The following is a 25,304-nucleotide window of genomic DNA, read 5'->3' as shown; positions in this document are numbered from 1 at the left end:
TTATTTTTTTTTTAAGTTTCTGTGGTGATCTCTGAACACGGTATCATGAATACCAAACCCCCCACAACCCCACACACAAACCAAACCACAAAAAGAAAGAAAAAAAACAAACAAAAAAACACCAAAAAACCCCCAACAGAATCAACCAGGTTTTCTGATCTCACCCTGCTTCTTTTTGGGTGGTGGGCGTGGGAGGGAGGGAGGGTGGGAAGCCGGGGGGGGGGGGGGGAACAATCTATTCATTTCCTGTTTTCCTACTTGTTTCAGGAAAGACTTGTGACTCATCTCTTTGTACTTTTTCTTTCTTTTTTTTTTTTTTAAAGTTTCTGTGGTGATCTCTGAACAGGGTATCATGAATACCACCACCCCCACAACCCCACACACAAACCAAACCACCAAAAAAAAAAAAAAAAAAAAAAAAAAGCCCAGAAAACCAAATCCTTAGTCTTTATTGGTTATATTGCTGAAAAATCTTTATTCAAATGAACCCACATCCCCCTCCTTTTTCTTTTATTTATTTTTTTAATATATTTTTTACTTTATTTTTATTTTTACTGCTCAATCATCTACACCATTTCAGTGGCATTATTCCCACGTTGCTTATCCTGACTGAGTACCCCATGGAGCCACATCCTATCAGAACCCTGTAAAAATCATTCCTCATCATTCAGTATTTATGACCTTTTTTTTTCTTCATCGCTTTTGTGACCAGCTCATCTCTTTCACTTGGTCCAAGAGTCACAACAACATTTTCACAATCTTGTGATTTGTGTCTCTGCATGTGCAGAAAACTTTCAATAAAAAACAGATTGAAAAAAAAAGGGGAGAAGATAAGGATAAATTACATGATCAACTTCCTTTTCAGCAATTTTGGGTTCAAAATTAAATCCACAACAGAAATCATAGCATACTATTGTGTATACTATAGTCACATAACCAACATGTATACATTATTTCATAACTTTTCTTCCAAAGAGAGAGAGAGAGAGAGAGTGTGTGTATGTTCAGTACAAGTGGTATACATGTTTAACTAGCACTGACTGAGTAACATTAATTTCATCAGATCTACTTGCCTATTCAGTTAATCTGAATTTCCAGAAAACTGGAATCAATCTTACACACACGGATCTATACGTACACAAACAAAAACATACACCATTTAACACCATTTCTTTTTTGTCAATCAGACACAAACACACACTCCGTCTCTGTTTCATGTAAACATACACACCGACACATGCTGGGAAAACAGACATGTGCTTAGTGTCTCACAAAGTCTCTCTCCCTCAAAGTCTAACACACACACACACTACACACACACACACACAACCTCCACCCCTAAACACACACACACATGCAACTTACCACATGAAGCTGTTAACACAACAACCACACATTCTGAATGTTCACACACACACAAACACACACACGAGAGACGACCCACAACCACCTACCCGCCCACCCATGCAAAGGCACATCATGAATACACACCTACCACACAAAGCTGTTATAAGTTCAAACTCCAAAAGTAGCTGCTCGGGAAGGGTACCTACCCCTATCTCATGGTAGCTGTTACTGTGTGCTGTCTAGCCACCGTCTTACAGTGTATTAGTAGTGTGGGGAGAAAGACCCCTAAGCCTGTCAACTCAAGCCACTCAGCTGTATCACTTTAACCGTTTCGTTGCTGAGGGGGAAAGGAACCACCGACAGGTATGTGTGTGGAGTGGGTAAAAAGAGGGGTGGGAAGGAATTATAATATAAATATAGAGAGTGGGAGGGGGGTGGGGCGGCATGTGTGTGTGTGTGTGTGTGTGTGTGTGTGCGCGCGAGCGTGTGCATTTGCGCATATGGGTGTTCATGTCTGTGAGTGCATTTGTGTGTGTATACATGTGCATGTTCATGTGTGTATATGTGTTTATGTGTGTGTGTGTGTGCATGCATGCTTGCCTATGCACCTGTGTGCATCAAACTAAAATATCATGCATATTTTTTCTTATGTACACTGTCTTTCAGTATGCTTGCTTTTGCACCAATGTGCATCAAACTAAAATATCATGCATGAAACTTAAAAGACAGACACGATGACATGTTCGCATATAAAATGTCTGCATACAAGTGAACAGCTGTGTGTGTGTGTGTGTGTGTGTGTGTGTGTGTGTGCTATATATCTGGTTCCAGGCATTGTGCAGAATATCTCATGAAACCTATAATATTTGGACAAACATGAAACCTATAATATTTGGACAAAGTTCAAAAGTTTTAGTCAATGTATCGAACCCCCACCCCCACACACACACCTTCCCCACCCTTTCCCTTGATTGTGACAAAAGAACCTAAAGGGTTAACAGACAGACCTGCTAGTACTACATGTGTACATTTATACACTGCTGTCAATACCTCTCTTATCACTTGACTAAAGGGGGGAAGAAAAATCAGATAACCCTGTCACTGTCAGTCAGGCTGAACTAACAACTAGGAAAGGGCTAAGACACACAGGTGGGTATTTCAGCTTTTGTGAGCACAGTGACACCTGTAGATTCCAACCTGCCAAACAACCAGGTAGTTGACACAGAAGGGGTTGAGTGGGGAAGAGGGGGCGGGGGGGGGGGGGGGGGGGCTGGGGGGGGAGGGAGGGGGAGGGGATTGGAAGGGAGGGGGGGGGCAGGAGAAGAGGTGAGGAGGTGGAACATGGGGATAGAGGGGGTGAGGGAGGGGAGTAGGGGAGAGAAGGAGAGAGAGACAGACAGAGAAAGAGACAGACAGACAGACAGACAGAGAAAGAGAGAGAGAGAGATTATTGTCTAACAGAAGATCAGTACATTGGCCAACAAACATATCTGCTGTTGTTTTTACAGATGGAGAGTGGGGTGGGGTTGGGGGGTGGGGGGTAAGTCGGACAGAGAGAGACAGACAGACAGACAGACAGACAGACAGGCAGACAGAAGGAGGGAGAGAGAGACAGAGTGAAGGGGGGAAAGAGAGTGAGTATTTTCCAACACTGAACAGAAGTATCAGTATATTGGCCAACTAAAACAGATCTGCTGTTGTTTTAACAGAGAGGGGGTGGAGGGGGTAGGTGGGAGAGTCTCGGAGAGAGAGAGAGAGAGAGAGAGAGAGAGAGAGACAGACAGACAGACAGACAGACAGAGATAGAAGGAGGGAGAGAGAGACAGAGCGTGTGGGGGGAAAGAGAGTGAGTATTTTCCAACACTGAACAGAAGTATCAGTATATTGGCCAACTAAAACAGATCTGCTGTTGTTTTAACAGAGAGGGGGTGGAGGGGGTAGGTGGGAGAGTCTCAGAGAGAGAGAGTGAGAGAGGTAGGGAGGGGAGAGGAAGAGAGACAAAGAGAGAGAGAGAGAGAGAGAGAGGAGGGGAGGGAAGTGGGCGGGGGAGGGGGAGGGAACAAAAGCTTGTCAGCCAAGGAAAAAAGCAGCTGCTCATTTGAATTTTGGGTGGGACAGGTGCATAAAACTAAAGGCTGCACACACACACACACACACACACACACACACACCTGCACCTGCATACACAAATTATACGCAAAACTCCCTCACAAACCCACCCACCCAAGACCAAAAACAAAAAGCCAACAAAAAAACTAAACAAAAACAAAGCAAAAAATCCCTGTCACGATAACCTGCGACACCTAATCTTATCCCACTCCCACACCTCCCCTCTCCCGCCCACCCTTCCCAACCCTACCCTCCCCCCATTATACACACACACACACACACACACAAAACAGTGGAGTGATGGCCTAGAGGTAACGCATCCGCCTAGGAAGTGAGAGAAATTGAGCGCACTTGTTCGAATCACGGCTCAACCACCGATATTTTCTCCCCCTCAACTAGACCTTGAGTGGTGGTCTGGACACTAGTCATTCGGATGAGACGATAAACCGAGGTCCCGTGTCCAGCGTGCACTTAGCGCACGTAAAAGAACCCACGGCAACAAAACGGTTGTTCCTGGTAAATTTCTGTAGAAAAATCCACTTTGATAGAAAAAACAAATAAACCTGCATGTTGGGGGAAAAATACAAAAAAAAATGGGTGGCGCTGTTGTGTAGCGACGCGCTCTCCCTAGGGAGTGCAGCCCGATTTTTACACAGAGAAATCTGTTGTGATAAAAAAGAAATGCAAATACAAATATAACAAAGAAACAGTCACAACTAACAACACTAACCCCCCCCCCCCTTTTTTTTCTTCCTGATACAGGCACCACCACACCTAAACTCAACCCACCCCCACCTCTCATTCCCACCCCTCTCAAATTCTACACCCCACCCCACCCCACCCCTACCCCCAGCCCCCACACACAGACACAGACACATGCGCTCGCGCCCACACACACACACACAATCACACACAAGCTTCAATTCCGTTTCGGTTTCTCAAGGAGGTGTTACTGCGTTCAGACAAATTTATACCCTGCACCACATCTGCTTGGCAAATGCCTGACCAGCAGCAAAACCCAACGCACTAAGGCCTTGAACACGTGCATATAAATTTGTGTGTTTCCTGTCAGAGTGGGTTTCCCATACATAATTTTGCCTGAGGACTTGTAACGCTCTCGTTGCCATGTTTTTGGGTGTGGGTTTTTTGGTTTGTTTTTTTTGTTTGTTTTTTGGTTTTTTAGCAGCCAGTGCATGCTGCACAAGGGACCTTGGTTTATCGTCTCATCTGAACAACTAGACGCTCAGTTTGATTTTCCAGTCAAACCTGGGAGAAAAAGCGGACAGCCGGATTTCGGAACCAAGACCCTCTCGAATTGGTAGATGAGCGTCTTAACCCCCCTCCTACACCCCCCCTCCACCTCTTCCCCCCATCCCCCCTCCACCCCTGACAAAGCCATCAACCCCCCTCCCCCCCCCAAACCCTCCAGCATCACCCCAACACACACAGCCACACGTACCCACACAGTTTGATCTAACAAGGTCAGATAATCATCAGGCTGAGTCAGTAAGTCCACACACACACACACACACACACACACACACACGACAAATACACAGTCACTATGTCAACAAAACAACACATTATCTAATCCAGCCCTACCTTTCTTCCTGATAAACAGACCATACTTTGAAGCCTCACCCACTTCCGCACTCCATCCCCCCAACAAACCCAGAAACACCGCCCCCATCAGTCCCCCACCCCCACCCCCCACCATATTATCTAACTGGTTCAGATAATCATCTGACTGAGTCAGTGAAGTCCACTCCAACACACACACACACATGTACACACACACACGCACACACACGTACACACACACACATATGTATGTATACACACACACATACACGCGCGCGCGCGCGCGCGCCCCCCCCCCCCCCCCAAACACACACACACACACACACACACACAAACGCGCGCGTGCACACACACACACACACACACACACACACACACACACACGACAAATAAACAGCCATATCAACGAAACAACACACAAACCAATTCAACCCTTCCTTCCTTCCTGTTAGCCCCCTCTAGGGCCTCCCCCACCCCATCCTCTCTCCACCCTAAACAAACCCATCAACACCCCCCCACCCCACCCCCATCTCCACCCCACCTCCCTCCCTCTTTCACACACACACACACACACACACAAAATGTGAGGGCAGGCAGGGGATTCGGGTCACACTGACCCAGACAATCCCCTTCGATCACCCTGGGACCTCCTCTGTGTGTGTGTGTGTGTGTGAGTAAACGCGCGCACTTGTGTGTGTGTGTGTGTGTGTGTGTGTGTGTGTGTGTGTGTATGTGTGTGTGTGTATGTGTGTGTGTGTGTGTGTGAGTAAACGCGCGCACTTGTGTGTGTGTGTGTGTGTGTGTGTGTGTGTGTGTGTGTGTGTGTGTCTGTATGTATGTGTCTGTGTGAGTAAACGTGTCTCTGTGTGTGTGAGTATGTGTGAGTAAACGTGTGTGTGTGTGTGTGTGTGTGTGTGTGTGTAAACGTGTGTGTGTGTGTGTGTGTGTGTTACTTTGTGTGCCCTTGTCAGTCTGAGTGTGTGTGTACACATGTATCATGTCTTTGTGTGTGTCTGTCCATGTGTCTGTGTATGCATGTATGCCTGAACCAGTAACAAATATGGTATGGAAGTACCTGTTCTGTTGTTGTTTAATTACTTTGAGTGGGACATTAAAAAAAAATAACCATATCAAAAAAACAACAACCACACAAAATCAACTAAAAGTGAATCATGAACATTTCAAAACAAGCTGTAACTTTAATATCAAAGTAAAACTATAAAAAAAAGACTGAATTATATAAATCTACATATAAAAAAAATGGTATTTTTTGCTTTTCATAATCTACCAGCTGTTCTTTATCGCCGAAGAACAAAAATGAGTGAGCGCTAATTCGTAGTTTGCGCCTGTAAATTATACCCGCTACACATCAGAGAAAACCACAATTAACTTGCTGTACCAGTTACAAGCTGCTGCAGATAAATTATAAAAAAAAAACAAAACCTGTACCCTAATTAATGCAGTCACGCCGACAAAAGAGTAATTATCTTATTCACAAGGACACTGTACCCTGCTTGGCCAGGGAGCAAATTGTGGGGAACAGACATTAGGACGTATGGGGAATTGTGTAAAAGCAGTTTTTGACTCACAAGACTGTATCAGAGCTGAGATCCAGCTGCAAGTTTCAAGGAGGGTCACAGTGCGCAGAAAGATATATGCTCCTCCACATCTGGGGAACAGACATTAGGATGTACGGAGAATCATAAAAGCAGTTTCAGTTTGACTCACAAGACTGTATCAGAGTTTCAGGTTTGACTCACAAGACTGTATCAGAGCAGTCTCAGTTTGACTCACAAGACTGTATCAGAGCAGTCTCAGTTTGACTCTCAAGACTGTATCAGAGCAGTTTTAGTTTGACTCACAATGCTGTATTACAGCAGTTTCAGATTGACTCACAAGACTGTATCAGAGCAGTTTCAGTTTGACTCACAAGACTGTATCAGAGCAGCTTCAGTTTGACTCACAAGACTGTATCAGAGCAGTTTCAGTTTGACTCTCAAGACTGTATCAGAGCAGTCTCAATTTGACTCTCAAGACTGTATCAGAGCAGTTTCAGTTTGACTCGCAAGGCTGTATTACAGCAGTTTCAGATTGACTCACAAGACTGTATCAGAGCAGTTTCAGACTGACTCACAAGACTGTATCAGAGCTGCTTCAGTCTGACTCACAAGACTGTATCAGAGCAGTTTCAGTTTGACTCTCAAGACTGCATCAGAACAGTTTCAGTTTGACTCTCAAGACTGTATCAGAGCAGTTTCAATCTGACTCTCAAGACTGTATCAGAGCTGCTTCAGACTGACTCACAAGACTGTATCAGAGCAGTCTCAGTTTGACTCTCAAGACTATCAGAGCAGTCTCAGTTTGACTCGCAAGGCTGTATCAGAGCAGTTTCAGTTTGACTCTCAAGACTATCAGAGCAGTCTCAGTTTGACTCAAAAGACTATATCAGAGCAGTTTCAGTTTGACTCACAAGACTATATCAGAGCAGTTTCAGTTTCAAAGAGGTGTCATACTCATTGTGTGTGGAAAGAGCCAATGATATATATATACGCTTCTCCACATCTACCGTTTCATCAAAACAAATTTTTAATTAAAAAAAAAAAAAAAAAATTTTTAAAAAGGCAGCAGACGCCTAACCTTTGCACATAAAGCCAACACGCTGATCAGGCCTTGACAGCATACATATCTTAGGTTTGTGTAAAAACTCTACCATAAAGATTAAATACGATAATAAGACAAAGTACACAAAGAAGTCAATTTCACGCATCAAAATATAGTGAAGGGAAAGATAAGTAAAAGGCAAATTACTGAAATAAAAAAAAAAGAACGAAAATGAGACCAACTGAAGCAATGATTGTGATGTTGCTTAGGCCAAACGTGTCATGTTCTGCACAAATCAGATATTAAACCTGTTAGGAATTAATTCAGAACTGATTTAAAATAATAAAAAAAAAGAAGTCTTTTTCTAGTCAAAATCAATGTAAACACGGCAAAACAGAGCCCCTCCAACCTCCCCCCCCCCCCCCCCCAAAAAAAACAACACAGATATTCATGAAAGTCTTTCAAGGCAATATGAGCACTGACCCAACCTTTACCAAGAGAATTGGTCAGGCTTGATTCCATTCTCAGTCCCTCCACCCCTCTCCAACATAATGCTTATGGTCACATGCACACACACACACACACACACACACACACACACACGCTAGAATCTTTTCAAACATGGAAACAAATCTAATTTTTCTTCCTCTTCTTTTTAACATCCACACAGATACATGTATCTGCTGTAACGGACGAATAATTGTACAAATACAAAACTCAATACAACCAAGCATAATACCATACTTGTGCAGACGCTCATGAATACGCACCGGCACAATAACAATCTGGTTCCCTCTCTTGATGTGAAGCCCCTGCTTCTGGAATTCCCCAAAGCACCTCTGTAATTGAATGTTCCTACAGGTGGACGTGACCCGAGTGTTAACACACTGCCTTTCACTCTCACTCTCTTCTCTCTCCCTCTCCTTTGCTGAAAGTCTTTCGCTCCAACTCCCCCTCCCCCCCCCCACTCCTCCCCCCCCCCACACCCCCAACCACCCCTATGATCCTCCCAGCGCCATCCCTGTCTCTCTCATGCTTTATGCAATAGCAAAAGAATATATCAATGTTAATGGGAACGGACGGTATCACTTGTCTCATCAACTAACTCTTTCCTTCAGTCTCATGTGCTGTCTCTCAAACAAACGGCACACACACACACACACATGCAGACAGTATAATCACACACACACACACACCACACATATACGTACACGTCTTGAACAAGCTCACACACACACACACACACACACACACACACACACACACACACACACACACACACACACACACACACACACACACACACACACACACACACAAACACCGACACTGACACCGACACACACATGCATGCACAAATGCACACATTATAAGCATGCACAGACAAACACACAATTAGCAAACAATGAGGCCAGGAGATGAAATGATTAACAAATAGTAAAGAGTGGTAACTCTCTCCATTCACAAGGTACACAACTTCAAGTCAATGCTGCTTATGCTACCAATTCAGCTAGCACACAGGTAACGAGTTATACATTTTCATCCATCATTCTTATTTCTTCCTTTTCTCAGTATATGTTCACTAACCTGACTCCACAACAAACTGACAAATCATTATTTTAAAATAAAAGAAAGGTACCAACTTGGTAACTAACTCCTCATGTAATTAACAAAACTCACATAGCACACATGAGTATGACATTCATGCCGTTAAGCTCTATATATATGGGCAGCTTAGGGATGCCATTCCTCGCCATAACTGAAAAAACAAACAAAAAAACCAAGTCCCCAGCAATATCACATACGGTGGTGGTACTTCAACAGGTTTCAATGTTCCTGCTGAACTTGTACAAGGCCTTCACGGCTACAGCACACAGCCTTCAAGACCTAACCGGTCAGTGACAATGGTGTTCAACTGCCCCTCTCAGAGTTCCAACACGCTGTTGAACTGTCCACGCGTGCTCTGCAGCTCTCCCTGTCATCTGCTTCTCCACTCATTAGACGCCAAGGGCACAAGGTTTTAACCCTGCCACCACATGGTAGCTTTGACCAATCGTGGTGGCTGGCAGCATGACTTTTGCAGTTAATTAACCCCCTATCTGTCGGTTAACCCCTTTAACTAGCACCCCTTTAACTACCACTCCTTTTTACAGGGGAAGTTTTGTCGAGTTCGGCTGAGACAAAAGGCTTTGAAATATGTGTGCATCTTTCGCCCCCCAGTCTGATCTGTATACAATTTAAAACAATGCCGAATGGATCCATTCCACTTTTAAGTTGCTGAAAGTGAAAAAATAATGTATTTGACAATTTTCTTTAAAGTTATTATACAGGACATGTCAATGTGTACTTTGGCACTACTGCTTTTGCTTCGGGGTGGGGAATCATAAAGGATTTCCACAGAGTTGGGGACAGTGCCAAATGACCAATGGAACAGGTGTACAAAGTGTGTGTGTGTGTGTGTGTGTGTGTGTGTGTGTGTGTGTGTGTGTGTGTTGTTGTTGTTGTTGTTGTTGTTGTCGTTGTTGTCTTCAGTTTAACGTCTTTCCACTTGAAGTGATATTAGACGGGAAAAAAAATAATAAAAATAAAAATAACGTGGGGGTAGGGGCTGTGAGAGGGGGAGGGGTAAAAGTGTGTGTATGTGTAGAGGGTGATTAGGGAAAGACAACGCTAGGAAAAATGGAAACGTTATAAACGCCAACATCAAACAACTGTAACATCTATGCGCGTGCATGTGTGTGCACACATCAGAAAGACAAGCAAGGAAGAAGAAAACAGTAAAGAGGGCATGGAAAAGCTTGGAGAAAGACAGACATCAGACACTGAGACACGCAGAAAGGCAGACACCGACAGACACACATAATCTTTTTTTTTTTTTTTTTTTTTTTTGGCAGAATACGAGAGACACTTTGACAGAGACAGACAGACAGACAGACAGAGACACAAGCATACATTTGAGAATGTGTCTGACTCAATCAATGCATAAATATATCATACTAGTATAATAATATGATTACTATGCATTCAAACATGTCTGCAAAGATATATATGCACGCACATACAAACCCAGACATGCATAGTGCGTGTTAGTCTGTTACTACACACACATGCATACACACATGTAATGATAATTTGTAATAAGAAGAATATTGTACACACACTACATCAGTGCATGTCTATACTTGTGCCTGTGTATACACACAGCAAAGGGGATAAATGAGAGAGAAACAGAAATATCTCCAGCCAGCAAAATAGCCATCACCAGGCTCCCACTTCTCTTATTTTTTGATAAGCGACTTCCCCCAACCGCCTCCACACACACACACACACACACACACACACACACACATGTTTGAAAATAAACCGGGAAGTGAGCCAAGTCAACAACAAAATGGGATGAGTTTTCCGTGTGCTTTTTGAACCACAAAGGGCAGCACAGTACTAAATCACAGTGAGTTTTCCATGCGCTTCACCACAAAGGGCTCAGGCACAGCACTGAATCACAGTGCTAATAAACTGTGCTGTGTTGGATGCAGCTCTTTGAAGTCATGAATCACAGTGCTAATAAACTGTGCTGTGTTGGATGCAGCTCTTTGAAGTCAATCTTCACTATGCTGATGATGTAGTTGTGGTAGCTGTAGTAGAAGCAGTGGCAGCAGCTGAGCAAGAAGTAGTGCTATGCTCTAGTATTGGCAGCAGCAGCGGTAGTGGTAGTAGGGGTGTGTGTGTTGGTGTGTGTGTTTATTTGTGTGCATGTGTTTATGTGTCTGTGTGTGTGTGTTTGTGTATACGTGTGTGTGTGTGTGTGTGTGTGTGTGTGCACGCGTGTATGCACATGTGTATGTGAGTCTGTGTGTTAGTGAGTGTTAGTGCATATATGAGTTTCTACAGGTGTCCATATGGTATGGGTTTGTGTTACGTACACATGTGTATGTGAGTCTAGTGCATATATGTGCATGATTGTGTGACTGTGAGTGTATGTGAGTGTGTGTGCCTGCATATAAGCACACATGCATGCCTGTACTTGCGTGCGTGTGTGTGTGTGTGTGTGCGCATAATATATGCCTGTGCATGTGCACTGGATAGGGAGGTGAGGGAGGCAAACATGCGCTCCACCTCCCCTGACCCAGAAAAGCTCACAAACACACAATATCAAGCAGCACTGCCTTAATTCAACACATAATACCGACCTTGACTGAGACTGACAGCCAGACACATATTATGCCGACAGCACTCATGACAGTGCATTATCAAATAATGTACACGAACCAACCAGAACAATCATGAACAATAAAAACCATATGTAAATAAAAATGTATAAAAAAAATAAATAAATAAATAATCAGTCTCACCTGGTGACTCACCATAAATATCAGCCATAACAAAATGATATGTGTGCATCCCATCTGTCCCAAACCCTATCCGCCTGCCTCCCAAAATTAATCCGAGCTTCTACCTCTTCCTCCACCCCCCTTACCCCAGTCCACACACACACACACATCGCACATGCACGCATCACATCATACGCACACTGCACATGCACATGTACATCACATCACAAACGTGTACACTAACGCACACAAACACACCCGCGCACACACACACACACATCACACCATACACACACACACACAAAAAAACAACAACAAAACAACAAAAAACATCACACCACACACACACACAAATCATTACACACACACACACACACACACACACACACAAACGTGTTTGTGTGCACATACAAACACACACACACATACACCACTCACACACACATGGCACATACTGCAACCTGGCTGAATTACATCTGTTCTCTTTTCTCTCTCTCTCTCTCTCTCTCTCTGAACAGCTTTTGTTGCACAGACCTTCATTAAATGGGGGCATCTAATTCACAGATGTGCACAAACTCATAATACATATTGGTAGCTCGACACCAACTGGTTGACAGGTATCTTGAACAATAAGGAAATGGCTGAAACTAAAGCACTCACCAGTCTTTAAAAAAAAAAAAAAAAAAAAGGAAAAAAAAAAAAAAGAAAGAAAGAAAACCGTTACTGTTTGCAGTGATATTCACAACTAATGCAAAGTTGGTATCTTTGACGTGTTGTGACTGATTTGCTCATAATTTGCACTGCTGCAATGCACCAGTTTTGTGTCTGTGTACAGCTGTCCTAGGTTTATGTCAGTGTATACAGCTGTTATAGTTTTATGTTTGTGTGCAGCTGTCCTAGGTTTATGTCAGTGTATACAGCTGTTATAGTTTTATGTTTGTGTACAGCTGTCCTAGGTTTATGTCAGTGTATACAGCTGTTATAGTTTTATGTTTGTGTGCAGCTGTCCTAGGTTTATGTCAGTGTATACAGCCGTTATAGTTTTATGTTTGTGTACAGCTGTCCTAGGTTTATGTCAGTGTATACAGCTGTTATAGTTTTATGTTTGTGAACAGCTGTTACGTACGGTTTTATGTCTGGCCCTGGGTCAGTGTGTACAGCAGTTATAGTGGGTTTTTTTTAATGTACATGTGTACAGCCGTTACAGCTGTATGTCAGTGTACAGCTGTTCAAATTTTATGACGACAGGTACAGCTGTTACATTTTCATGTACATGTGCACAGCTGTTACAGTTTTAGGTCTGTGTACAGTTGCTACAGTTTTATGTTTTTGTCTTAAAACATTAGTTTTGTTCTGTGCCCAGCTTAGTTATTTGTTTTTTGTTGTTGTTGTTGTTGTTTTTTTACAGAGCTGGCCTCTGTGAACAGCTGCTATTATTTTATGTCAGTGTAGAAGCACAATGATTTTACTGTCTGTGTATAAACAACAACAAAAATCCCCAAACAACTAAGGTGTGCACAGAACATATAAAAAAAATTATATATATATATATATATCAGTTTGTACAGTTTCATGGCTGTATATAGTTACTATAGTTAACGCCTGTGTTAGTGTGTATGACTTCCCTAGGTTTGTCTGTGTGTAACTGTATGTTAAAATGTATGTATGCAGCATGTGTGTGTGTGTGTGTGTGTGTGTGTGTGTGTGTGTGTGTGTGTGTGTGTGTGTGTGTGTGTGTGTGTGTGTAGTCACATTTTGGTGTGTGTATGCAACATAGATATGATGTTTTATGTTAACAAAAGCGTTTTTGTAAAGCACCTAGAGCCGATTTCTGGATAGTGTGCTATATAAGTATCTATTATTATTATTATTATTATTAACTGTCTTCTGACATGTTTTGCACACACCTGAATGTCATGTCTTAGAGTAGCTAGCTGCGGTCTGCGTGTTTGTTGTGTTTTCTCTCCAACAAAATGCCACAAAGGCCTGGAATCTTAGGTGCCTCTCTTGGTGTTCAAAATTTACAAAGAATAAATAAGACATGCATGTTTACATGTGAACAAGGGCAAGTAAGCATATATTACTGATATATGCAAAGAGATAAACATGTATGCAATCAAGCAAGCCAAGCAAGCACACACACACACACACACAAACGCACACACAAGCATGCTTTTTCATACTTGTAGTAAAACTTGTACATCTGCAGGCGAAAGCACACACATTTTACTCATCCTGATTTGCATATATATCAGCCAGCATGCACAAACACACAAAGCATACACACACAGCACACACACACACACACACACACGCACACGCACACACACACACAGTCACACATAAAAACCCCACATGCACCCACCTCCCTACCCACCCACCCACATTCAAAGATTCTACACAAAACACTCACATTCCCCTCACGGTGACAAAACCACAAGAACAAGTGAGAAAGACTGGGTCAGGCAAATCTCCTTGTAAAGCTGTAAGTTGCTGGTTACAAACTGGTTTGGGAACACCGCCCTTGCCTCATACACACACACACACACACACACACACACAGAGCTAGCAAACATTAACACCTGGCCTGTAATCAATGACCTCCACTCCACCACACACACGTAATCACGACATTGCTCTATCTACCTTCCTGGCCAAACTGGCAATCAATACATGTTCTAAAACAGAAGGATATAAGCACAGGATTCTTAAAAAAAAAAAAAAAAAAAAGAAGAAGAAGAAAGAGACACAAGCAGTCAATAACCTTGAAGAGAAAGCCAGAGTTCAGAGTGAGGAAAGGCTATATGGACTTGAAGTAAACACTCTTTCAGTCTTCGTTTGCACTGTTCTCTCAATGCTGAATTCTGATCATTCATTTATTAATGAATCTATCTTATTTTTTCTATTCATTTTTCTGTCCCGTTATCTGCGCCATTTCAGTGGCATCACTTCCACGCCACTCTTTCCGAGGTGTGTGTGTGTGTGTGTGTGTGTGTGTGTGTGTGTGTGTGTGTGTGTGTGTGAATGCATGCATGTATGTGTGTGTGCCTGTTTCTGTGTGTCTTACTTGTGTGTGTGTGTGTGTGTGTGTGTGTGTGTGTGTGAGAGAGAGAGAGAGAGTGTGTGTGTGTGTGTGTGTGTGTGTATGTGTGAATGCATGCATAGGTATGTGTGTGTGCCTGTTTCTGTGTGTCTTGCTTTTGTGTGTGTGTGTGAGAGAGAGAGAGAGAGAGAGAGAGAGAGAGAGAGAGAGAGAGAGTGTGTGTGTGTGTGTGCGCACCTAGAGTTGACTTAATCAAGATTTTGCGCCTTTTAAATATTATTATTAATAGCAGTAGTATTTTTTATGTATTTATCTTCTTTTTTTTTCCCTTAATTTTTTTTTTTTTTTTTTCTCAAGGCCTGACTAAGCATGTTGGGTTACGCTGCTGGTCAGGCATCTGCTTGGCAGATGTGGTGTAGCGTATATGGATTTGACCGAACGCAGTGACGCCTCCTTGAGCTACTGATACTGATAGTGATACTGATACTCCTTCCGAGTCCCCCGTATACACAACCACACCTGGGCTCATCGGTGGAACTGGAAGTCCCAGCATCAGCAGTCCACACAGAACTTTAACCATCAATGTCAGGTCACCAAGGGGCCACATACCCGAGGAGACCCTGCACTGCTGTGGAGTCACTGACTTTGGTGGTGTTCAGTTGTGCCTGCCCTGTTTTAGCATACTCAGGACACAATTCTTTCTAATCAAACGCACACATAAAAGTCACCATACACCTTGTCAGTGTTTCTCACTTTCTGTGGGTTATGAAATCACTGACAAGTCTAGCTCTGAAAACAAAGTATGGCTGCCTAATCCATAGCTGGGTTAAAAAAAAACAAAAAAACACAGCCACATATATATGTAAGACCTTCTTGGTAGACCTGTCTATGACCAATTCACACAAGTGAATGTCAGCGATGAAGGTGTATGAAGAGCAAAAACTACAGAGACCTCTGAACGATTCTTTATCAATTCTTCTTCAAGTTTTCTACACACCTTCCTGCACCAAAGACAACAGCAGCAGCAGTTAGAAACTCAGAAGAAAAAAAAATTAAAAAGAAAAAAAAAAAGAGGGAAGGAACTAGGTAAGAGACGCAAGTTAATGCTTGCCTGCGGAAATAGAACTGCCTACAAGGTCTATTTTTGGTAACAAAGTTTTGCAATTTCTGTCTATAGAGCGGATGGTCTGCATGCGTGTGTGTGTGTGTGTGTGTGTGTGTGTGTGTGTGTGTGTCTGTGTCTGTGTGTGTGGGGGAGAGGGGGAGAGGGGAGGAGGCAGGTGTATGTGGGTGTTGGTGTGTGTGTGTGTGTTGTGTAGTGGTGGTGGTGGTGATTGTGTGTGTGTGTGTGTGTGTGTGTGTGTGTGTGTGTGTGTGTGTGTGTGTGTGTGTGTGTGTGTGTGAATGCATGCATGTGTATGTGTTTGCCTGTTTCTGTGTGTCTCTGTGTGAGTAACTGTGTGTATATTATATATATGTGTGTATCTGTGTGTGTCTGTGGATGTGTCTGTGAGTGAGTGACTGACTGACTGAGAGTGTGTGTGTGTGTGTGTGTGTGTGTGTGTGTGTGGGTGTGTATGTGTGTGGGTGTGTGTATGTGTGGGTGTGTGTGTGTGCATCCACATGCGTCTTTGTAAGGGTAAGCATGCGTGCGTGCGTGCGTGTGTGTGTGTGTGACAGAGAAGAGAGAGAGAAACAGATAGATGAAAGAAAGGCAGATCTACACAGACAAAAGTAAACAATACAGACAGACAGACAGACAGACAAACAGAACTGAAACCCTACCACCCACTGACAAAGACATTCAGATTTGATGAGGGTTAAATTTTTTTTTTTTTTTTTTTTTAAACTGGCCATGCAATGATGATCAGCTGAATGCCCCTCACACTGTCGTTGACCATGCATCCACTTGACTAAAATTCAAACGCAATTTCCTGATTGCTCTTCGTAGTTTAACCCCTTGACTTCTACTGACAAGTATGTATTATAATTTATGTTGTTTGTATCATTTGTATTTGTATTTCTTTTTATCACAACAGACTTCTCTGTGTGAAATTCGGGCTGCTCTCCCCAAGGAGAGTGCGTCGCTACACTACAGTGCCACCCTTTTTTTTTTCCTGCATGCAGTTTTTTTTTTAATTTGTTTTTCCTATCGAAGTGGATTTTTCTACAGAATTTTGCCAGAAACAACTCTTTTGTTGCCTTGGGTTCTTTTATGTGCTAAGTGCATGCTGCACATGGGACCTTAGTTTATCGTCTCATCCGAATGACTAGCGTCCAGACCACCACTCAAGGTCTAGTGGAGGGGGAGAAAATATCGGTGGCTGAGCCGTGATTCGAACCAGCGCGCTTAGATTCTCTCGCTTCCTAGGCAGACGCGTTACCTCTAGGCCATCACTCCACATATGTATGGGCTGTTACCTCACTGAGAGGCGAAAGTTTAACACTCACACATCAGGATGTTTGTTAGTCACCATTCTGCATTTTTACTTCCTGCTCAGTTGTTGTTGTTGTGTGTGTGTGTGTGTGTGTGTGTGTGTTTCATTGTTTGTTTTTGTTCAGCAAAGTTAATGACATCATGATCATCGGTATACAATACTATACATGTCATTTTTTTAATTTTTTTTTTTATCTTAAATCAATGAGAAACTGCACTTCAAAACTGATGCCACACTGATTTTGTTCAGCAAAGGTAATGACATCATTGGACTCTTGGAGGAGTTATGAAAAAGGAAAAGACAAAGACAAAAAAAAAAAAAAAAAAACTCAACAAGAAACTGCACTTCAAATTCATGGCACACTGATTTCGTTCAGATAAGTTAATGACATCACTGGACTCTTTTGGAGGAGTTATGAAATCAGAAAAAAGAAAAAAGAAAAAAAAAAACAAGCTCAACCAGAAAAACTGCACTTCAAATTCATGATATCATTTTACCACAGCACAGCAGTGAAGGGGTTAATCAAACACCATCCACATGACCCACACAGACAGACCATCCGTCTCATGTGATGCTGAAGAACACTGGTGACTGGTGACCTTGGTAACAGAGCACACACACACACACACACACACACCACACCACACCTCCCCCAACAAGAAAGTGAAGGTTTTGCGTTTCAGTCCCACATGGACTGTGATCTGTTAGACTTTACCCCTCTACCCACATCTCCCAACAGCACACACCATGAGTGGTGATAAAGATCTCTCTCTCTCTCTCTCTCTCTCTCTCTATATATATATATATATATATATTATATAATCCATGGGTGCTTAGTCTCTCTCCGGCAAGGGAAACAAATGGAGACAAGACTGTCCCTGATACAAGATACAAAGAGGCATGGAGTTAACTTCACGTGCCCCATGGGGGCATTAAAACAGTATGTATACACACATACATCTTTGTTTTACACATACCATATAAATAAAGTGATGTCAAAAACAAAAAAAACAAAACAAAAAAAGCTAGCTTTAGCAAACAATCGGACTTCAAGTTTACAAGATAACTCAGCAGGGCTTCAATGGAGTTGTCTTGAGCTACACAGAAAATGGAATCGTATATCCAGGGTTTCTAAGAAATAAGTTAAAATTCATGAGCGTCCTTTGGATTCTTCAGTTCCACCATATTTCTTGGGGGTCCCCGACTATCGTCAGAGGGTTACCCTAATGCTGGACATTCTGTATCAAATCTGCACTGCACACACATACATGTGCACCAAAGCAGGCATGCCTTTCAGTTTCAGTCATTATCATCTGGACCAAAAAGTGGCCAAGGTAAACAACTCTTTTTTTTTTTGTATCGGAGTGAAGCGCTGACACAGGATTTGCACTCTTGTTTTGTGTGTGTGTGTGTGTGTGTGTGTGTGTGTGTGTGTGTGTGTGTGTGTGTGTGTGTGTGTGTGTGATCAAGCTATTCTTAGAGCATCTCAGGAACCTGGTCAATGAAAATGTAATGCATACTTTCCTTTTTTCATAACATCAAGGTTGCACATCCATGCATTATCAGAAGTTCTGATCTATCTCTACATGCAATATATATATATATATATATATAGAGAGAGAGAGAGAGAGAGAGAGAGAGAGAGAGAGAGACAGAGAGAGAGAGAGAGAGAGAGAGAGAGAGAGAGAGAGAGAGAGATACATTATCAGAAGTTCTGATCTATCTATCTACTAATCTAGTATCCATCTATCCATCTATAGATCTATCTATCTATCTATACAAATGGGGAAGAAGAAAAAAGGCGGTGCTGCAATGAGGTGATGCCTTCTACCAGGAGGGAGAAGAAATCATCTCTTGCGACATGAAATCAACACAGTTTAATGCAGAAGAATACACTGCAGTAATTGGAATACCACACAATGGAAACCACAATAACATCTAAAAATGCAATGCCATGAGTTACAACTATTGACTGTCATGGGTTTTGAAGTCTTCGATATTGCACAAGTTTATTATTGTCAATCATCAGTTATCTTTATTCCTGTTTTTTTTCCCCCCCCTTTCCATTAAATAAATACCAAACAATTTTGGCCTACTTTATTCATTACCAACTACCTTAACAGAATATAAAACTGCCACTTCTTTGTAGCTTTTTTTTTTTTTTTTTTTTTTTTCATATTTATCTTTTTAAGCTGTATTATTTTCCCCACCAAGATTTCCATTTCTCCCAAGCTTTCTTCAACTCCATTGTTGACTTAACTCTCCTTCACAAAGAAACGGAAACTGAAACACGTGTGTGTGTGTGTGTGTGTGTGTGAACATGCACGCGCCAAGCGCAAGTGTGATGAACGTTGTCTGCACATGTGAATGTATTTGTTTACATGTGTCACTGTCTGATTGTGTGTGTCTTATCGTATTCCTCAAGAGTCGGCCTTGGTCTTCATCACACACAACCCAGATTTTCAACTTTTTCTTTCTACACCACCCCCCCCCCCCCCCCCCCCCACTCCTCCTCCTTTCTGTGTTTCTTCTGCTTATTTATCACAAAAAAATGAACCAAAATTCAAAAACTTTTTTTTCTTTCTTGATACTGGTGAGATTTTAAAAGTACATGATATATAAAATTATTTTTATTTGGTTTTCAAAAAAAATCTGGACGACTGGATCAAGTTCATGGTCAACGCCTAAAATAAACCATGTGCTGGCTGTGTCTCAAAAGCTGTTTGTTCAGGTTTAACACACAAAGCCATATCAGGTCTGTCTCAGATGCTAAAAACACACACACACAGTATTCTCTCTCTCTCTCTCTCTCTCTCTCACGCATACACACACACACACACACACCATAGCTTGTTCCTCTTTTCAAACATCTTCGCACTCACACACCACATGATAAACACACATACTGTACATGTACACACACAGTCTCTCTCTCTCTGTGTCTGTCCGTCTGTCTCTCTCTGTGAATATTTCTCATGCAAACACACACACACACACACACACACACACACACACATGCACACACAAACATATATTACATGCGCTCCTTGTGCATACACTAGCACAAACTGTCACAACACACACAGTCATGCCTGTTGTACACACATGCACACACACACTCACACAGTAACACACACACTCACACATACACACACTCACACAGTAACACAAGTATGCACACAAACACATACAGAGACACACACACACTTCTACACCTTTTTCTTTTTTCTTTTTTCACATCTATCACGTAATGATGAACGCATCCCTCTGTCAGGATAAAGTCTTGCCAGATGTGCAGAACGCATCAGACACATTCCTGTGCACAACCAGTACGTGGGACATGTATACTTCATGGTTGGCCATGGTTCAAAACTCTCCTGCTGCATTCATTTCCCTTGCTCTGATAAACAGAGCCCCTCCCCTCTAGTGTGTGTGTGTGTGTGTGTGTGTGTGTGTGTGTGTGTGTGTGTGTGTGTGTGTGTGTGTGTGTGTGTGTGTGTGTGTGTGTGTGTGTGTGTGTGTGTGTGTGAACATGCGTGCGTATACATGTATTCATGCATGCATGGGTACTGCATGTGCACACACACACACACACGCACAACAGCGCAAACCAATTGGCCTCGTTTGCATGTGTTTTTGACACTGTACAAATATATATATGATACCAAATTATCAATCAGTTCTAAAGGATTTAATGTACCATATCACTACTTTGAAAATTGTGTGTTAAGAAGTACCGTCTCATAGTCATACAAGTTATATAATATACATCAGGTATGTGTGTCACTGAATTGATAAAAACAAAAGTTTTAAACTAAAATCAAACCTAGAGGTCAATAATAGTAAACTCCGAAACAAAAATATTATTCCCTTACACTACAATCTGAACTTTTCCATCCATGTTCTCATCCAGCCAGAATGAGTTGGGGGGGTGGGGGTGGGGGTGGGGGTAGGGGGGATTTGCTTTTCGACATTCACATACCACAGCAGGGAAGAATCCATTGTGTGGAGCTCTTCACTGTCTGCAGCCACCAACCCAGATACATTGCACAGAAATGCTGATCATCAATACCGGTGTTTAGCCATGCAAGGATGGCAGCTCTGTGTACACTGATGCGTGTAATGCTGCAATCACATCATCGTAGGATTATCAAACACAGTTACTTACAGGATCAGTCAGTGCTTTTATGTCTAATAACATCACTCAAAGCGAATCTGATGACATTAGATTAAAGAAAGAAATCAATGCCTCCTTCCTTCCTTCCATCCTTCCTTCAACTAGTTCCAGAGTTCACAATTTTCTGAGACCAATCAATGTTTCTTCTGGAGTTCGTTCATGATTTTCAGATCTGACTAAAGCTGTTAATCAATAAGCAGGGGTTTTTTTTTATAATAATTTTTGGGGGGTTTCCTTTTTACTAGAGGAAAAACAAAGCAAACAAAAGCAAAACAGTAACAGGTAAACCAACCAACCAGCCAACAACCGTGCTGTGTTCATTGTTTTCATGCCTGACAATGTGACATAGTGACAAGTTGCATAAAAACCCCAAGGGACTACCTTTGAAGTGTTATGTGCTTTGAGTACCCCAATCTTGCACTCTTGATGGGAAATGTGGCACATACAGTATTAGTGTGTGTGAGTGTGTGTGTGTGTGTGTGTGTGTGTGTGTGTGTGTGTTGCTTGTGTGTTGCATGGTGTGTGTGTGTTTTGTGTGGTATGGTGTGTGTTGTGTTTGTGTATGTACATGTGTGTGTGTGTGTAAGTGTGCAAGAGAGTGTAATGGTATGCTTCAATGCACATGTGTTGTGGGGCAATGTGTGTGTGTAGTGGGGCAGGGGCTGTGGTACAGGTATGGTCTTATTTTTTATGTGAAACAACACAGTCTCTGCTGCTTCTTTTGCTTCTTTTCTTTATGCTTACAAATAATGAAATATGTGTAGATTTCCAATGCTTATGTCTCAGGATATGAAGTCAGGAACTGATAATGATGTATATATTTCATTATTGTAATTTTACATCACATTCATTCTGGGATTCAATCATTGCCATGTGTATACATGTGTATACAATGTACATTTGCGTACCTTGCAAGTGTCTGTATGTAAAACTCCTTACAAGTGTGTGCATGTGCATGTGTCATTGTGTGTGTGCGAGCATGTGAGTATATATGGGATGTGAGTATACTCTGTATCAGAATATGAAGACAAGTGTAGCTCTAAGAATTTTCCATTTTTAAACAATTTTTTTAATACTGAACATGTTAAACGAACGAAATAGTCAAATAGCATACATTGCCTTGTGCATGTAGGTATTACATTTTCACAGATAACACAACAGGCAGAATCTGTTTTCTGGTATCATTTGTAAGTAAACCACTGTGTGTGTGTGTGTGTGTGTGTGTGTGTGTGTGTGTGTCACTGTGTGTGTGTGTGTGTGTGTGTGTGTGTGTGTGTGTGTGTGTGTGTGTGAGTGTGTGTGTCAATGTGTGTGTGTGTGTGTGTGTGTGTGTGTGTGTTGCTTGGTTCAATTTAAGAATGTAACATAAACTAACAACATTTTTAACAAGTTTAAGGGGGAAAAATGAATCAACTGATGGTGGAATGTGGGGCAGATGGAGTTTAAACAGTGGAAATCACACATAATTCAGCTGTACATTACAATGACATAACAGTTCTCACCCCCTCCATCACACACACACACACACACACACACACACACTTGTACTCACACACACATGCACACACACACACACACACACACTTGTACACACACACACACACACACACACACACACACACACACACACACACACCGACTCTTTGCAGTATTTATTGTCCCACTTTCATTCAAATCAAACTGCAAGCATTGTGGTACAGCTGATAAAGCTCCAAGTATCCAATGTAAGTATCAGTTGATCAACAGATGTCCTGAACACTATCTCAGTATCTGGTATCATGTACGTAATTAATCACCATTGCAGTACTTAGCTTAGTGTTAGCCATGTGAACAGTACAAATTGCAATGTTAATTTGTATTTGCATTTGTATTTGTATTTCTTTTTATCACAACAGATTTCTCTGTGTGAAATTCGGGCTGCTCTCCCCAGGGAGAGTGCGTTACTACACAACAGCACCACCCATTGTTTGGTATTTTTTCCTGCATGCAGTTTTATTTGTTTTTCCTATCGAAGTGGATTTTTTTCTACAGAATTTTGCCAGGGACAACCCTTTTGTTGCCGTGGGTTCTTTTACGTGTGCTAAGTGCATGCTGCACACGGGACCTCAGTTTATTGTCTCATCCAAATGACTAGCGTCCAGACCACCACTCAAGGTCTAGTGGAGGGGGAGAAAATATGGGCGGCTGAGCTGTGATTCGAACCACCGTGCTCAGATTCTCTCACTTCCTTGGTGGACGCATTACCTCTAGGCCATCACTCCACTTTAGTTTGTGGGTCTGTGAGGAGGAAGGTGGCAGAATGGTTAAGACGCTCAGCTGCCAATACAGAGAGTCCGTGAGGGTGTGGGTTCGAATCCCGCTCTCGCCCTTTCTCCTAAGTTTGACTGGAAAATCAAACTGAGCGTCTAGTCTTTCGGATGAGACGATAAACCGAGGTCCCGTGTGCAGCACGCACTTGGCGCACTGAAAAAGAACCCATGGCAACGAGAGTGTTGTCCTCTGGCGAAATTACGTAAAATGAAATCCACTTTCATAGGTACACAAATATGTAAGCATGCACTCAAGGCCTGACTAAGCGCGTTGGGTTATGCTGCTGGTCAGGCATCTGCTCAACAGATGCGGTGTAGCGTGTATGGATTTGTCCGAACGCAGTGACGCCTCCTTGAGAAAGTGAAACTGAAACTGAAACGGGTCTGTGAAGAAATGGATCAGTTCAGGAAATCCAATGAGTATGACAAACAACTGTTCATTAATTTGTCATGTTAGTTTGTGTGGTCATATGAATATGACTGACATAGTAACATTTTTCATTAATTAGTCACATCATCACACACACACACACAAACACACACACACACACATCAAAGCTATTTCAAAGTCCTTTAAAGCTAAAATCAATAACAATAATAATCATCATAATAGCTAAAATAAAAAAAAAACATTTAGACTAGATATTCATTCATAAAAATTATCATGTGCTTTTGTTTACAATCATAGTTTCTGTACATAATTTCTGTCATGATACATGATGACAGATTATTGATTTCATTGTGTCGTAATCTACTTCTTCGGTGACTGGCCAGACAAAAACGAAGACAGATCGTGTATAAAATATGCACAATGGACTCATTCACTTCGTAACTTGAGTCTATTTCGCCTTTAGGACGATGCCGACTTAACTGAAACTAGTGAAAGGGATTAATGATTTTCACCGGGCTGTAAAATGCAACAAAGCGTGCAGAAAACTTCTTTCCCTTCCACTTAGAGTTAGCAGATGAGACAATCACAAATAAAACATTCAAAGGCCGTCATATAAGAAGAAGAAAAAAAACGGTTATGAGGTCACAATTTAAAATAGATAAGCAAACTTACCACCCAAGAGGAACGCCGCTCTGCAGATAACACAGAATTGCCCTTGACTAGGTCACTGTATTCGGTGCTGAAGAGCGAACAACACGCTTCTTTCAGACAGCGTAGCCGCCATTTGCTATCCATCTGACCCGGAAGTTCACAACACAGGGGCAAATTATAGATTCGTCCTTGTGTTAGACTACTTTCGGTTTCGGTTTTGTATGCTGCGTGATGATTAGTCTATTCTTACACCAAAAAGAGAAAGTCTATAAAAACCGTGCGTTGTAAAATAAGATTCACTTTTGTTACAGGTGTTCAACGTAAGA

At 42.1% G+C, this 25,304-nt stretch overlaps 1 protein-coding gene across 7 annotated transcripts in view; it reads right to left on the bottom strand.

Moving 5' to 3' along the window:
- LOC143275672 (long-chain-fatty-acid--CoA ligase 4-like) overlaps positions 1 to 25,117 on the bottom strand; it is a 93,425-nt gene extending 68,308 nt beyond the window's left edge. For 3 of the 7 annotated variants that reach the window (XR_013053458.1, XM_076579953.1, XM_076579954.1), the window contains exon 1: positions 25,000 to 25,117. The gene's annotated coding sequence lies outside the window, so the exon portion shown is untranslated. Of the gene's footprint in view, positions 1 to 1,495; positions 1,556 to 6,626; positions 6,707 to 14,382; positions 14,401 to 17,947; positions 17,964 to 24,999 lie in introns of those variants that run through there. The other 4 variants (XM_076579956.1, XM_076579961.1, XM_076579957.1 and 1 more) reach the window with 4 other exon arrangements.
- Between the last annotated feature and the right edge of the window lie 187 nt (positions 25,118 to 25,304).

This window comes from Babylonia areolata, chromosome 30 (assembly GCF_041734735.1).
Source record: "Babylonia areolata isolate BAREFJ2019XMU chromosome 30, ASM4173473v1, whole genome shotgun sequence".
In the NCBI taxonomy this organism is placed as follows: Eukaryota; Metazoa; Mollusca; class Gastropoda; order Neogastropoda; family Buccinidae; genus Babylonia; species Babylonia areolata.
This window is presented reverse-complemented; position numbering and strand designations above follow the sequence as displayed.